The sequence below is a fragment of the Anomaloglossus baeobatrachus genome, chromosome 4, assembly GCF_048569485.1.
Source record: "Anomaloglossus baeobatrachus isolate aAnoBae1 chromosome 4, aAnoBae1.hap1, whole genome shotgun sequence".
NCBI classification, from domain to species: Eukaryota; Metazoa; Chordata; class Amphibia; order Anura; family Aromobatidae; genus Anomaloglossus; species Anomaloglossus baeobatrachus.
In genome coordinates, this window is record NC_134356.1 from 610,984,540 (window position 1) to 610,996,731 (window position 12,192).

A 12,192-nucleotide genomic window follows, 5' to 3' on the forward strand; every position below is an offset into this window, starting at 1 on the left:
GTGTTCATCCCAGCCAATGCACATGTGCACTTCCTGAAGCAACAGGATGTTTCAGTTTAAATATGCCCATTGGCCAGTGTGATAAATGTCTCAATTGATTCTTCATAAAGATTATGATCTGGTAAAAAATGTATTTTCAAACTGTGGAAAAAGCAACAACACAAATCCTGTTTTATCAAATAGTTACATTTCGGAGCAAATTTTTCATTTTAAATTTCTGATTGTTTTTTTTTCATATATGCAATGCTGCAGCCCAGCAGCTGCTCCAGTGGCGCAATCGGTCAGCGCGCGGTACTTATAAAGCAGTAACTGATGAGCTATGCTGAGGTTGTGAGTTCAAGCCTCACCTGGAGCAGACTTTTCTTGTCTTCCTTTGTTATTTTGAACAAATGCGTTAGCCAAAGTTTCTCGAGTTCCATCATGATCTACTTGCACGATTGAGAAGGAAGTTTCCGAGAGATATTTACTTTTTATGGTTTCTTGTTTAATTTGCTGTATATTACAAAATTCTCACCAGTTTTACCATGATCTAGTACCATATTGTAAAGGGAAATGTAAAAGATAAATTGTTTTTTTAAGGCTTCTGGGAGCCAAATATTATTTCCTTCATTGGCATCAATAATGTGGAGTGACTACATGATGAAAAGGACATGACAAAGGAAGCCCTGGCTCTCAGCAGAAAAGAAAGAAGCACGTGGTTATGGTTGTTTTCAAGTTGGAGTACAAACTTACAAGACCATTTTTGAAAATGCAATTAAAACGGATAATTGCCTGCTACAGAAAATAGAACCCACGGCATGAACTACCTTGAGAAGCCCCAGTGGCCTAATGGATAAGGCACTGGCCTCCTAAGCCAGGGATTGTGGGTTCAAGTCCCATCTGGGGTGTTTGCTTATCTCTGAAACAGCGCATGGTCTGTCTAATCTTTCTACCAGTTTGAATTTGATCTTGCAAAAGTCTCCAAAAAAGAAAGATTGCTACTTTTAATTGAAAGAAGTGTGACCATGCTAAATAATAAAATACGATATTACAAATACAGCATATAAAATATAGCAACAGAGCGTGTGTTCATCCCAGCCAATGCACATGTGCACTTCCTGAAGCAACAGGATGTTTCAGTTTAAAAATGCCCATTGGCCAGTGTGATAAATGTCTCAATTGATTCTTCATAAAGATTGTGATCTGGTAAAAAATGTATTTTCAAACTGTGGAAAAAGCAACAACACAAATCCTGTTTTATCAAATAGTTACATTTCGGAGCAAATTTTTCATTTTAAATTTCTGATTGTTTTTTTTTCATATATGCAATGCTGCAGCCCAGCAGCTGCTCCAGTGGCGCAATCGGTCAGCGCGCAGTACTTATAAAGCAGTAACTGATGAGCTATGCCGAGGTTGTGAGTTCAAGCCTCACCTGGAGCAGACTTTTCTTGTCTTCCTTTGTTATTTTGAACAAATGCGTTAGCCAAAGTTTCTCGAGTTCCATCATGATCTACTTGCACGATTGAGAAGGAAGTTTCCGAGAGATATTTACTTTTTATGGTTTCTTGTTTAATTTGCTGTATATTACAAAAGTCTCACCAGTTTTACCATGATCTAGTACCATATTGTAAAGGGAAATGTAAAAGATAAATTGTTTTTTTAAGGCTTCTGGGAGCCAAATATTATTTCCTTCATTGGCATCAATAATGTGGAGTGACTACATGATGAAAAGGACATGACAAAGGAAGCCCTGGCTCTCAGCAGAAAAGAAAGAAGCACGTGGTTATGGTTGTTTTCAAGTTGGAGTACAAACTTACAAGACCATTTTTGAAAATGCAATTAAAACGGATAATTGCCTGCTACAGAAAATAGAACCCACGGCATGAACTACCTTGAGAAGCCCCAGTGGCCTAATGGATAAGGCACTGGCCTCCTAAGCCAGGGATTGTGGGTTCAAGTCCCATCTGGGGTGTTTGCTTATCTCTGAAACAGCGCATGGTCTGTCTAATCTTTCTACCAGTTTGAATTTGATCTTGCAAAATTCTCCAAAAAAGAAAGATTGCTACTTTTAATTGAAAGAAGTGTGACCATGCTAAATAATAAAATACGATATTACAAATACAGCATATAAAATATAGCAACAGAGCGTGTGTTCATCCCAGCCAATACACATGTGCACTTCCTGAAGCAACAGGATGTTTCAGTTTAAAAATGCCCATTGGCCAGTGTGATAAATGTCTCAATTGATTCTTCATAAAGATTGTGATCTGGTAAAAAATGTATTTTCAAACTGTGGAAAAAGCAACAACACAAATCCTGTTTTATCAAATAGTTACATTTCGGAGCAAATTTTTCATTTTAAATTTCTGATTGTTTTTTTTTCATATATGCAATGCTGCAGCCCAGCAGCTGCTCCAGTGGCGCAATCGGTCAGCGCGCGGTACTTATAAAGCAGTAACTGATGAGCTATGCCGAGGTTGTGAGTTCAAGCCTCACTTGGAGCAGACTTTTCTTGTCTTCCTTTGTTATTTTGAACAAATGCGTTAGCCAAAGTTTCTCGAGTTCCATCATGATCTACTTGCACGATTGAGAAGGAAGTTTCCGAGAGATATTTACTTTTTATGGTTTCTTGTTTAATTTGCTGTATATTACAAAAGTCTCACCAGTTTTACCATGATCTAGTACCATATTGTAAAGGGAAATGTAAAAGATAAATTGTTTTTTTAAGGCTTCTGGGAGCCAAATATTATTTCCTTCATTGGCATCAATAATGTGGAGTGACTACATGATGAAAAGGACATGACAAAGGAAGCCTTGGCTCTCAGCAGAAAAGAAAGAAGCACGTGGTTATGGTTGTTTTCAAGTTGGAGTACAAACTTACAAGACCATTTTTGAAAATGCAATTAAAACGGATAATTGCCTGCTACAGAAAATAGAACCCACGGCATGAACTACCTTGAGAAGCCCCAGTGGCCTAATGGATAAGGCACTGGCCTCCTAAGCCAGGGATTGTGGGTTCAAGTCCCATCTGGGGTGTTTGCTTATCTCTGAAACAGCGCATGGTCTGTCTAATCTTTCTACCAGTTTGAATTTGATCTTGCAAAATTCTCCAAAAAAGAAAGATTGCTACTTTTAATTGAAAGAAGTGTGACCATGCTAAATAATAAAATACGATATTACAAATACAGCATATAAAATATAGCAACAGAGCGTGTGTTCATCCCAGCCAATGCACATGTGCACTTCCTGAAGCAACAGGATGTTTCAGTTTAAAAATGCCCATTGGCCAGTGTGATAAATGTCTCAATTGATTCTTCATAAAGATTGTGATCTGGTAAAAAATGTATTTTCAAACTGTGGAAAAAGCAACAACACAAATCCTGTTTTATCAAATAGTTACATTTCGGAGCAAATTTTTCATTTTAAATTTCTGATTGTTTTTTTTTCATATATGCAATGCTGCAGCCCAGCAGCTGCTCCAGTGGCGCAATCGGTCAGCGCACGGTACTTATAAAGCAGTAACTGATGAGCTATGCCGAGGTTGTGAGTTCAAGCCTCACCTGGAGCAGACTTTTCTTGTCTTCCTTTGTTATTTTGAACAAATGCGTTAGCCAAAGTTTCTCGAGTTCCATCATGATCTACTTGCACGATTGAGAAGGAAGTTTCCGAGAGATATTTACTTTTTATGGTTTCTTGTTTAATTTGCTGTATATTACAAAAGTCTCACCAGTTTTACCATGATCTAGTACCATATTGTAAAGGGAAATGTAAAAGATAAATTGTTTTTTTAAGGCTTCTGGGAGCCAAATATTATTTCCTTCATTGGCATCAATAATGTGGAGTGACTACATGATGAAAAGGACATGACAAAGGAAGCCCTGGCTCTCAGCAGAAAAGAAAGAAGCACGTGGTTATGGTTGTTTTCAAGTTGGAGTACAAACTTACAAGACCATTTTTGAAAATGCAATTAAAACGGATAATTGCCTGCTACAGAAAATAGAACCCACGGCATGAACTACCTTGAGAAGCCCCAGTGGCCTAATGGATAAGGCACTGGCCTCCTAAGCCAGGGATTGTGGGTTCAAGTCCCATCTGGGGTGTTTGCTTATCTCTGAAACAGCGCATGGTCTGTCTAATCTTTCTACCAGTTTGAATTTGATCTTGCAAAATTCTCCAAAAAAGAAAGATTGCTACTTTTAATTGAAAGAAGTGTGACCATGCTAAATAATAAAATACGATATTACAAATACAGCATATAAAATATAGCAACAGAGCGTGTGTTCATCCCAGCCAATGCACATGTGCACTTCCTGAAGCAACAGGATGTTTCAGTTTAAAAATGCCCATTGGCCAGTGTGATAAATGTCTCAATTGATTCTTCATAAAGATTGTGATCTGGTAAAAAATGTATTTTCAAACTGTGGAAAAAGCAACAACACAAATCCTGTTTTATCAAATAGTTACATTTCGGAGCAAATTTTTCATTTTAAATTTCTGATTGTTTTTTTTTCATATATGCAATGCTGCAGCCCAGCAGCTGCTCCAGTGGCGCAATCGGTCAGCGCGCGGTACTTATAAAGCAGTAACTGATGAGCTATGCTGAGGTTGTGAGTTCAAGCCTCACCTGGAGCAGACTTTTCTTGTCTTCCTTTGTTATTTTGAACAAATGCGTTAGCCAAAGTTTCTCGAGTTCCATCATGATCTACTTGCACGATTGAGAAGGAAGTTTCCGAGAGATATTTACTTTTTATGGTTTCTTGTTTAATTTGCTGTATATTACAAAAGTCTCACCAGTTTTACCATGATCTAGTACCATATTGTAAAGGGAAATGTAAAAGATAAATTGTTTTTTTAAGGCTTCTGGGAGCCAAATATTATTTCCTTCATTGGCATCAATAATGTGGAGTGACTACATGATGAAAAGGACATGACAAAGGAAGCCCTGGCTCTCAGCAGAAAAGAAAGAAGCACGTGGTTATGGTTGTTTTCAAGTTGGAGTACAAACTTACAAGACCATTTTTGAAAATGCAATTAAAACGGATAATTGCCTGCTACAGAAAATAGAACCCACGGCATGAACTACCTTGAGAAGCCCCAGTGGCCTAATGGATAAGGCACTGGCCTCCTAAGCCAGGGATTGTGGGTTCAAGTCCCATCTGGGGTGTTTGCTTATCTCTGAAACAGCGCATGGTCTGTCTAATCTTTCTACCAGTTTGAATTTGATCTTGCAAAAGTGTCCAAAAAAGAAAGATTGCTACTTTTAATTGAAAGAAGTGTGACCATGCTAAATAATAAAATACGATATTACAAATACAGCATATAAAATATAGCAACAGAGCGTGTGTTCATCCCAGCCAATGCACATGTGCACTTCCTGAAGCAACAAGATGTTTCAGTTTAAAAATGCCCATTGGCCAGTGTGATAAATGTCTCAATTGATTCTTCATAAAGATTGTGATCTGGTAAAAAATGTATTTTCAAACTGTGGAAAAAGCAACAACACAAATCCTGTTTTATCAAATAGTTACATTTCGGAGCAAATTTTTCATTTTAAATTTCTGATTGTTTTTTTTTCATATATGCAATGCTGCAGCCCAGCAGCTGCTCCAGTGGCACAATCGGTCAGCGCGCGGTACTTATAAAGCAGTAACTGATGAGCTATGCCGAGGTTGTGAGTTCAAGCCTCACCTGGAGCAGACTTTTCTTGTCTTCCTTTGTTATTTTGAACAAATGCGTTAGCCAAAGTTTCTCGAGTTCCATCATGATCTACTTGCACGATTGAGAAGGAAGTTTCCGAGAGATATTTACTTTTTATGGTTTCTTGTTTAATTTGCTGTATATTACAAAAGTCTCACCAGTTTTACCATGATCTAGTACCATATTGTAAAGGGAAATGTAAAAGATAAATTGTTTTTTTAAGGCTTCTGGGAGCCAAATATTATTTCCTTCATTGGCATCAATAATGTGGAGTGACTACATGATGAAAAGGACATGACAAAGGAAGCCCTGGCTCTCAGCAGAAAAGAAAGAAGCACGTGGTTATGGTTGTTTTCAAGTTGGAGTACAAACTTACAAGACCATTTTTGAAAATGCAATTAAAACGGATAATTGCCTGCTACAGAAAATAGAACCCACGGCATGAACTACCTTGAGAAGCCCCAGTGGCCTAATGGATAAGGCACTGGCCTCCTAAGCCAGGGATTGTGGGTTCAAGTCCCATCTGGGGTGTTTGCTTATCTCTGAAACAGCGCATGGTCTGTCTAATCTTTCTACCAGTTTGAATTTGATCTTGCAAAATTCTCCAAAAAAGAAAGATTGCTACTTTTAATTGAAAGAAGTGTGACCATGCTAAATAATAAAATACGATATTACAAATACAGCATATAAAATATAGCAACAGAGCGTGTGTTCATCCCAGCCAATACACATGTGCACTTCCTGAAGCAACAGGATGTTTCAGTTTAAAAATGCCCATTGGCCAGTGTGATAAATGTCTCAATTGATTCTTCATAAAGATTGTGATCTGGTAAAAAATGTATTTTCAAACTGTGGAAAAAGCAACAACACAAATCCTGTTTTATCAAATAGTTACATTTCGGAGCAAATTTTTCATTTTAAATTTCTGATTGTTTTTTTTTCATATATGCAATGCTGCAGCCCAGCAGCTGCTCCAGTGGCGCAATCGGTCAGCGCGCGGTACTTATAAAGCAGTAACTGATGAGCTATGCCGAGGTTGTGAGTTCAAGCCTCACCTGGAGCAGACTTTTCTTGTCTTCCTTTGTTATTTTGAACAAATGCGTTAGCCAAAGTTTCTCGAGTTCCATCATGATCTACTTGCACGATTGAGAAGGAAGTTTCCGAGAGATATTTACTTTTTATGGTTTCTTGTTTAATTTGCTGTATATTACAAAAGTCTCACCAGTTTTACCATGATCTAGTACCATATTGTAAAGGGAAATGTAAAAGATAAATTGTTTTTTTAAGGCTTCTGGGAGCCAAATATTATTTCCTTCATTGGCATCAATAATGTGGAGTGACTACATGATGAAAAGGACATGACAAAGGAAGCCTTGGCTCTCAGCAGAAAAGAAAGAAGCACGTGGTTATGGTTGTTTTCAAGTTGGAGTACAAACTTACAAGACCATTTTTGAAAATGCAATTAAAACGGATAATTGCCTGCTACAGAAAATAGAACCCACGGCATGAACTACCTTGAGAAGCCCCAGTGGCCTAATGGATAAGGCACTGGCCTCCTAAGCCAGGGATTGTGGGTTCAAGTCCCATCTGGGGTGTTTGCTTATCTCTGAAACAGCGCATGGTCTGTCTAATCTTTCTACCAGTTTGAATTTGATCTTGCAAAATTCTCCAAAAAAGAAAGATTGCTACTTTTAATTGAAAGAAGTGTGACCATGCTAAATAATAAAATACGATATTACAAATACAGCATATAAAATATAGCAACAGAGCGTGTGTTCATCCCAGCCAATGCACATGTGCACTTCCTGAAGCAACAGGATGTTTCAGTTTAAAAATGCCCATTGGCCAGTGTGATAAATGTCTCAATTGATTCTTCATAAAGATTGTGATCTGGTAAAAAATGTATTTTCAAACTGTGGAAAAAGCAACAACACAAATCCTGTTTTATCAAATAGTTACATTTCGGAGCAAATTTTTCATTTTAAATTTCTGATTGTTTTTTTTTCATATATGCAATGCTGCAGCCCAGCAGCTGCTCCAGTGGCGCAATCGGTCAGCGCGCGGTACTTATAAAGCAGTAACTGATGAGCTATGCCGAGGTTGTGAGTTCAAGCCTCACCTGGAGCAGACTTTTCTTGTCTTCCTTTGTTATTTTGAACAAATGCGTTAGCCAAAGTTTCTCGAGTTCCATCATGATCTACTTGCACGATTGAGAAGGAAGTTTCCGAGAGATATTTACTTTTTATGGTTTCTTGTTTAATTTGCTGTATATTACAAAAGTCTCACCAGTTTTACCATGATCTAGTACCATATTGTAAAGGGAAATGTAAAAGATAAATTGTTTTTTTAAGGCTTCTGGGAGCCAAATATTATTTCCTTCATTGGCATCAATAATGTGGAGTGACTACATGATGAAAAGGACATGACAAAGGAAGCCCTGGCTCTCAGCAGAAAAGAAAGAAGCACGTGGTTATGGTTGTTTTCAAGTTGGAGTACAAACTTACAAGACCATTTTTGAAAATGCAATTAAAACGGATAATTGCCTGCTACAGAAAATAGAACCCACGGCATGAACTACCTTGAGAAGCCCCAGTGGCCTAATGGATAAGGCACTGGCCTCCTAAGCCAGGGATTGTGGGTTCAAGTCCCATCTGGGGTGTTTGCTTATCTCTGAAACAGCGCATGGTCTGTCTAATCTTTCTACCAGTTTGAATTTGATCTTGCAAAATTCTCCAAAAAAGAAAGATTGCTACTTTTAATTGAAAGAAGTGTGACCATGCTAAATAATAAAATACGATATTACAAATACAGCATATAAAATATAGCAACAGAGCGTGTGTTCATCCCAGCCAATACACATGTGCACTTCCTGAAGCAACAGGATGTTTCAGTTTAAAAATGCCCATTGGCCAGTGTGATAAATGTCTCAATTGATTCTTCATAAAGATTGTGATCTGGTAAAAAATGTATTTTCAAACTGTGGAAAAAGCAACAACACAAATCCTGTTTTATCAAATAGTTACATTTCGGAGCAAATTTTTCATTTTAAATTTCTGATTGTTTTTTTTTCATATATGCAATGCTGCAGCCCAGCAGCTGCTCCAGTGGCGCAATCGGTCAGCGCGCGGTACTTATAAAGCAGTAACTGATGAGCTATGCCGAGGTTGTGAGTTCAAGCCTCACCTGGAGCAGACTTTTCTTGTCTTCCTTTGTTATTTTGAACAAATGCGTTAGCCAAAGTTTCTCGAGTTCCATCATGATCTACTTGCACGATTGAGAAGGAAGTTTCCGAGAGATATTTACTTTTTATGGTTTCTTGTTTAATTTGCTGTATATTACAAAAGTCTCACCAGTTTTACCATGATCTAGTACCATATTGTAAAGGGAAATGTAAAAGATAAATTGTTTTTTTAAGGCTTCTGGGAGCCAAATATTATTTCCTTCATTGGCATCAATAATGTGGAGTGACTACATGATGAAAAGGACATGACAAAGGAAGCCTTGGCTCTCAGCAGAAAAGAAAGAAGCACGTGGTTATGGTTGTTTTCAAGTTGGAGTACAAACTTACAAGACCATTTTTGAAAATGCAATTAAAACGGATAATTGCCTGCTACAGAAAATAGAACCCACGGCATGAACTACCTTGAGAAGCCCCAGTGGCCTAATGGATAAGGCACTGGCCTCCTAAGCCAGGGATTGTGGGTTCAAGTCCCATCTGGGGTGTTTGCTTATCTCTGAAACAGCGCATGGTCTGTCTAATCTTTCTACCAGTTTGAATTTGATCTTGCAAAATTCTCCAAAAAAGAAAGATTGCTACTTTTAATTGAAAGAAGTGTGACCATGCTAAATAATAAAATACGATATTACAAATACAGCATATAAAATATAGCAACAGAGCGTGTGTTCATCCCAGCCAATGCACATGTGCACTTCCTGAAGCAACAGGATGTTTCAGTTTAAAAATGCCCATTGGCCAGTGTGATAAATGTCTCAATTGATTCTTCATAAAGATTGTGATCTGGTAAAAAATGTATTTTCAAACTGTGGAAAAAGCAACAACACAAATCCTGTTTTATCAAATAGTTACATTTCGGAGCAAATTTTTCATTTTAAATTTCTGATTGTTTTTTTTTCATATATGCAATGCTGCAGCCCAGCAGCTGCTCCAGTGGCGCAATCGGTCAGCGCGCGGTACTTATAAAGCAGTAACTGATCAGCTATGCCGAGGTTGTGAGTTCAAGCCTCACCTGGAGCAGACTTTTCTTGTCTTCCTTTGTTATTTTGAACAAATGCGTTAGCCAAAGTTTCTCGAGTTCCATCATGATCTACTTGCACGATTGAGAAGGAAGTTTCCGAGAGATATTTACTTTTTATGGTTTCTTGTTTAATTTGCTGTATATTACAAAAGTCTCACCAGTTTTACCATGATCTAGTACCATATTGTAAAGGGAAATGCAAAAGATAAATTGTTTTTTTAAGGCTTCTGGGAGCCAAATATTATTTCCTTCATTGGCATCAATAATGTGGAGTGACTACATGATGAAAAGGACATGACAAAGGAAGCCTTGGCTCTCAGCAGAAAAGAAAGAAGCACGTGGTTATGGTTGTTTTCAAGTTGGAGTACAAACTTACAAGACCATTTTTGAAAATGCAATTAAAACGGATAATTGCCTGCTACAGAAAATAGAACCCACGGCATGAACTACCTTGAGAAGCCCCAGTGGCCTAATGGATAAGGCACTGGCCTCCTAAGCCAGGGATTGTGGGTTCAAGTCCCATCTGGGGTGTTTGCTTATCTCTGAAACAGCGCATGGTCTGTCTAATCTTTCTACCAGTTTGAATTTGATCTTGCAAAATTCTCCAAAAAAGAAAGATTGCTACTTTTAATTGAAAGAAGTGTGACCATGCTAAATAATAAAATACGATATTACAAATACAGCATATAAAATATAGCAACAGAGCGTGTGTTCATCCCAGCCAATGCACATGTGCACTTCCTGAAGCAACAGGATGTTTCAGTTTAAAAATGCCCATTGGCCAGTGTGATAAATGTCTCAATTGATTCTTCATAAAGATTGTGATCTGGTAAAAAATGTATTTTCAAACTGTGGAAAAAGCAACAACACAAATCCTGTTTTATCAAATAGTTACATTTCGGAGCAAATTTTTCATTTTAAATTTCTGATTGTTTTTTTTTCATATATGCAATGCTGCAGCCCAGCAGCTGCTCCAGTGGCGCAATCGGTCAGCGCGCAGTACTTATAAAGCAGTAACTGATGAGCTATGCCGAGGTTGTGAGTTCAAGCCTCACCTGGAGCAGACTTTTCTTGTCTTCCTTTGTTATTTTGAACAAATGCGTTAGCCAAAGTTTCTCGAGTTCCATCATGATCTACTTGCACGATTGAGAAGGAAGTTTCCGAGAGATATTTACTTTTTATGGTTTCTTGTTTAATTTGCTGTATATTACAAAAGTCTCACCAGTTTTACCATGATCTAGTACCATATTGTAAAGGGAAATGCAAAAGATAAATTGTTTTTTTAAGGCTTCTGGGAGCCAAATATTATTTCCTTCATTGGCATCAATAATGTGGAGTGACTACATGATGAAAAGGACATGACAAAGGAAGCCTTGGCTCTCAGCAGAAAAGAAAGAAGCACGTGGTTATGGTTGTTTTCAAGTTGGAGTACAAACTTACAAGACCATTTTTGAAAATGCAATTAAAACGGATAATTGCCTGCTACAGAAAATAGAACCCACGGCATGAACTACCTTGAGAAGCCCCAGTGGCCTAATGGATAAGGCACTGGCCTCCTAAGCCAGGGATTGTGGGTTCAAGTCCCATCTGGGGTGTTTGCTTATCTCTGAAACGGCGCATGGTCTGTCTAATCTTTCTACCAGTTTGAATTTGATCTTGCAAAATTCTCCAAAAAAGAAAGATTGCTACTTTTAATTGAAAGAAGTGTGACCATGCTAAATAATAAAATACGATATTACAAATACAGCATATAAAATATAGCAACAGAGCGTGTGTTCATCCCAGCCAATGCACATGTGCACTTCCTGAAGCAACAGGATGTTTCAGTTTAAAAATGCCCATTGGCCAGTGTGATAAATGTCTCAATTGATTCTTCATAAAGATTGTGATCTGGTAAAAAATGTATTTTCAAACTGTGGAAAAAGCAACAACACAAATCCTGTTTTATCAAATAGTTACATTTCGGAGCAAATTTTTCATTTTAAAATTCTGATTGTTTTTTTTTTCATATATGCAATGCTGCAGCCCAGCAGCTGCTCCAGTGGCGCAATCGGTCAGCGCTCGGTACTTATAAAGCAGTAACTGATGAGCTATGCCGAGGTTGTGAGTTCAAGCCTCACCTGGAGCAGACTTTTCTTGTCTTCCTTTGTTATTTTGAACAAATGCGTTAGCCAAAGTTTCTCGAGTTCCATCATGATCTACTTGCACGATTGAGAAGGAAGTTTCCGAGAGATATTTACTTTTTATGGTTTCTTGTTTA

General features: G+C 37.9%; 23 non-coding genes across 23 annotated transcripts; all 23 read left to right on the top strand.

Annotated features, from left to right (window-relative positions):
* Positions 1-262: 262 nt before the first annotated feature.
* Positions 263-355, top strand: TRNAI-UAU (transfer RNA isoleucine (anticodon UAU)). The gene is given in 2 exon segments: positions 263-300; positions 320-355. It is a non-coding gene; the product is annotated as a tRNA-Ile (tRNA).
* A 459-nt stretch (positions 356-814) lies between these two features.
* On the top strand, positions 815-887 carry TRNAR-CCU (transfer RNA arginine (anticodon CCU)). The gene has a single exon. It is a non-coding gene; the product is annotated as a tRNA-Arg (tRNA).
* Positions 888-1,326: 439 nt separating this feature from the next.
* Positions 1,327-1,419, top strand: TRNAI-UAU (transfer RNA isoleucine (anticodon UAU)). Its single transcript is given in 2 exon segments — positions 1,327-1,364; positions 1,384-1,419. It is a non-coding gene; the product is annotated as a tRNA-Ile (tRNA).
* Positions 1,420-1,878: 459 nt separating this feature from the next.
* TRNAR-CCU (transfer RNA arginine (anticodon CCU)) lies at positions 1,879-1,951 on the top strand. The gene has a single exon. It is a non-coding gene; the product is annotated as a tRNA-Arg (tRNA).
* Positions 1,952-2,390: 439 nt separating this feature from the next.
* Positions 2,391-2,483, top strand: TRNAI-UAU (transfer RNA isoleucine (anticodon UAU)). The gene is given in 2 exon segments: positions 2,391-2,428; positions 2,448-2,483. It is a non-coding gene; the product is annotated as a tRNA-Ile (tRNA).
* A 459-nt stretch (positions 2,484-2,942) lies between these two features.
* TRNAR-CCU (transfer RNA arginine (anticodon CCU)) lies at positions 2,943-3,015 on the top strand. The gene has a single exon. It is a non-coding gene; the product is annotated as a tRNA-Arg (tRNA).
* A 439-nt stretch (positions 3,016-3,454) lies between these two features.
* On the top strand, positions 3,455-3,547 carry TRNAI-UAU (transfer RNA isoleucine (anticodon UAU)). Its single transcript is given in 2 exon segments — positions 3,455-3,492; positions 3,512-3,547. It is a non-coding gene; the product is annotated as a tRNA-Ile (tRNA).
* Positions 3,548-4,006: 459 nt separating this feature from the next.
* TRNAR-CCU (transfer RNA arginine (anticodon CCU)) lies at positions 4,007-4,079 on the top strand. Its single transcript has one exon. It is a non-coding gene; the product is annotated as a tRNA-Arg (tRNA).
* A 439-nt stretch (positions 4,080-4,518) lies between these two features.
* Positions 4,519-4,611, top strand: TRNAI-UAU (transfer RNA isoleucine (anticodon UAU)). Its single transcript is given in 2 exon segments — positions 4,519-4,556; positions 4,576-4,611. It is a non-coding gene; the product is annotated as a tRNA-Ile (tRNA).
* A 459-nt stretch (positions 4,612-5,070) lies between these two features.
* TRNAR-CCU (transfer RNA arginine (anticodon CCU)) lies at positions 5,071-5,143 on the top strand. The gene has a single exon. It is a non-coding gene; the product is annotated as a tRNA-Arg (tRNA).
* A 439-nt stretch (positions 5,144-5,582) lies between these two features.
* Positions 5,583-5,675, top strand: TRNAI-UAU (transfer RNA isoleucine (anticodon UAU)). The gene is given in 2 exon segments: positions 5,583-5,620; positions 5,640-5,675. It is a non-coding gene; the product is annotated as a tRNA-Ile (tRNA).
* A 459-nt stretch (positions 5,676-6,134) lies between these two features.
* On the top strand, positions 6,135-6,207 carry TRNAR-CCU (transfer RNA arginine (anticodon CCU)). Its single transcript has one exon. It is a non-coding gene; the product is annotated as a tRNA-Arg (tRNA).
* A 439-nt stretch (positions 6,208-6,646) lies between these two features.
* TRNAI-UAU (transfer RNA isoleucine (anticodon UAU)) lies at positions 6,647-6,739 on the top strand. The gene is given in 2 exon segments: positions 6,647-6,684; positions 6,704-6,739. It is a non-coding gene; the product is annotated as a tRNA-Ile (tRNA).
* A 459-nt stretch (positions 6,740-7,198) lies between these two features.
* TRNAR-CCU (transfer RNA arginine (anticodon CCU)) lies at positions 7,199-7,271 on the top strand. The gene has a single exon. It is a non-coding gene; the product is annotated as a tRNA-Arg (tRNA).
* Positions 7,272-7,710: 439 nt separating this feature from the next.
* On the top strand, positions 7,711-7,803 carry TRNAI-UAU (transfer RNA isoleucine (anticodon UAU)). The gene is given in 2 exon segments: positions 7,711-7,748; positions 7,768-7,803. It is a non-coding gene; the product is annotated as a tRNA-Ile (tRNA).
* A 459-nt stretch (positions 7,804-8,262) lies between these two features.
* Positions 8,263-8,335, top strand: TRNAR-CCU (transfer RNA arginine (anticodon CCU)). The gene has a single exon. It is a non-coding gene; the product is annotated as a tRNA-Arg (tRNA).
* A 439-nt stretch (positions 8,336-8,774) lies between these two features.
* Positions 8,775-8,867, top strand: TRNAI-UAU (transfer RNA isoleucine (anticodon UAU)). Its single transcript is given in 2 exon segments — positions 8,775-8,812; positions 8,832-8,867. It is a non-coding gene; the product is annotated as a tRNA-Ile (tRNA).
* Positions 8,868-9,326: 459 nt separating this feature from the next.
* On the top strand, positions 9,327-9,399 carry TRNAR-CCU (transfer RNA arginine (anticodon CCU)). The gene has a single exon. It is a non-coding gene; the product is annotated as a tRNA-Arg (tRNA).
* Positions 9,400-9,838: 439 nt separating this feature from the next.
* On the top strand, positions 9,839-9,931 carry TRNAI-UAU (transfer RNA isoleucine (anticodon UAU)). The gene is given in 2 exon segments: positions 9,839-9,876; positions 9,896-9,931. It is a non-coding gene; the product is annotated as a tRNA-Ile (tRNA).
* A 459-nt stretch (positions 9,932-10,390) lies between these two features.
* TRNAR-CCU (transfer RNA arginine (anticodon CCU)) lies at positions 10,391-10,463 on the top strand. Its single transcript has one exon. It is a non-coding gene; the product is annotated as a tRNA-Arg (tRNA).
* A 439-nt stretch (positions 10,464-10,902) lies between these two features.
* On the top strand, positions 10,903-10,995 carry TRNAI-UAU (transfer RNA isoleucine (anticodon UAU)). Its single transcript is given in 2 exon segments — positions 10,903-10,940; positions 10,960-10,995. It is a non-coding gene; the product is annotated as a tRNA-Ile (tRNA).
* Positions 10,996-11,454: 459 nt separating this feature from the next.
* Positions 11,455-11,527, top strand: TRNAR-CCU (transfer RNA arginine (anticodon CCU)). The gene has a single exon. It is a non-coding gene; the product is annotated as a tRNA-Arg (tRNA).
* Positions 11,528-11,967: 440 nt separating this feature from the next.
* TRNAI-UAU (transfer RNA isoleucine (anticodon UAU)) lies at positions 11,968-12,060 on the top strand. Its single transcript is given in 2 exon segments — positions 11,968-12,005; positions 12,025-12,060. It is a non-coding gene; the product is annotated as a tRNA-Ile (tRNA).
* The last annotated feature ends 132 nt before the right edge of the window (positions 12,061-12,192 follow it).